The sequence below is a fragment of the Octodon degus genome, unplaced genomic scaffold (genome assembly GCF_000260255.1).
Source record: "Octodon degus isolate 3935 unplaced genomic scaffold, OctDeg1.0 scaffold00072, whole genome shotgun sequence".
Classification (NCBI taxonomy): Eukaryota; Metazoa; Chordata; class Mammalia; order Rodentia; family Octodontidae; genus Octodon; species Octodon degus.
In genome coordinates this window covers 5,049,033-5,050,331 of record NW_004524648.1, presented here as the reverse complement: position 1 = coordinate 5,050,331, position 1,299 = coordinate 5,049,033, and the positions used below count along the sequence as shown (strand labels likewise).

General features: G+C 41.8%; 1 protein-coding gene across 2 annotated transcripts in view; it reads right to left on the bottom strand.

Moving 5' to 3' along the window:
- Window positions 1-1,299, bottom strand: part of Fam222b (family with sequence similarity 222 member B) — a 99,359-nt gene that overhangs the window by 78,636 nt on the left and 19,424 nt on the right. The gene's annotated exons all lie outside the window — the stretch shown is intronic.

Sequence of the window (1,299 nt, the reverse complement as noted above, 5' to 3'; positions counted from 1 at the left end):
TGGGAGGAAATGTATGCAATGTGTTAATTATTGAAACTGTCCTACCAATTTGATTTGAAACTGTCTCATTGCTATTTGTTTCTCAATAAAATTATGAAAAAAACAAAAGAAACAAACAAACAAAAAAAACTAGTTGGAGGGTTGGCCAGGTAGCTCATTGCATTAAAGTACCAGTTTAGGCAGATGCAGGGACTGGGGTTCAATTCCCAGTGTGCTGTGCAGACCCCGGCCCCGGGTCACACTGAGACAGCGACTGAGACTGGGCATGGTGGTATGCACATGTAATCCCAGCGCTTGGGAACCTGAAAACAGGAATATCACTACAAGTCCAAACTGTGTAGTGAGACGCTGTAGACCCTGTAGACCCTGCACTAAATACAAAAAAAAGAAAAAGAAAAAAAAGCCAAGTGTGATAGAGGCATGCCTGCAATCCTAATACTTGAGAGAATGAGGCAAGAAGATAACTGAAAGTTTGAGGCTAAAGGCGAGGACGAAGGCATTACAATCCCTGAGCTGAAATTATACTATAAAGCTACTGGGATAAAAACAGCATGGTGGGGCCGGGGAGACGGCTCAGTAGAATAAGCACTTGCCTGGCAAGGGCCTGAGTTCAATCCCTGGCTCTGCAAAAAAAAAAAAAAAAAAGACCTAAGACTAGAGGTTCCAATCAATACAGCTATTCCCTTTCTTGTCTTCCCAAAAGAATTAAAAGCATCATACCAAGTGATATATGCACACACGTTTACAGTGGCACAGTTTGTAATAGCCAAATCTTGGAAACAGCCCAAATGCCCATCAAGTGGTGAATGGATAAAAGTTGGGGTTTTTATACAATGGAGTACTACTCTGCCATAAAGAAGGATAAGTTTGAGACATTTCTGGGTAAATGGATGCACCTGTATACCATATTCTCAAGTAAAATAAATCAGACACACACGTTGAAATACTGCATTGTTTCTCTGGTGTTGAGAAAATGAAAGTGTAAATAAGGACCAAAATAATATAATAGATTTTGGGAAACAGGAAGAAAATGTTCAAATGAGAAGGGCAAAAAGAAAGCAGTACACACGCTGCTCCAGCCCTGCCCCAGGGCACACTGAGCCAGCCACTGAGACTAGGCATGGTGGCACATGCCTGTAATCCCAGTGCTGGGGAGGCTGAAAACAGGAGGATCACTACAAGTTTGAGCTGCATTTTGAGACCCTGTACCAAACACATTATTAAAAAATGTATAAACAAGGAAATAGGACTGGGGAGATGTCTCAGTAGAATAAGCGCTTCCGTTCAATCTCTGGTTCT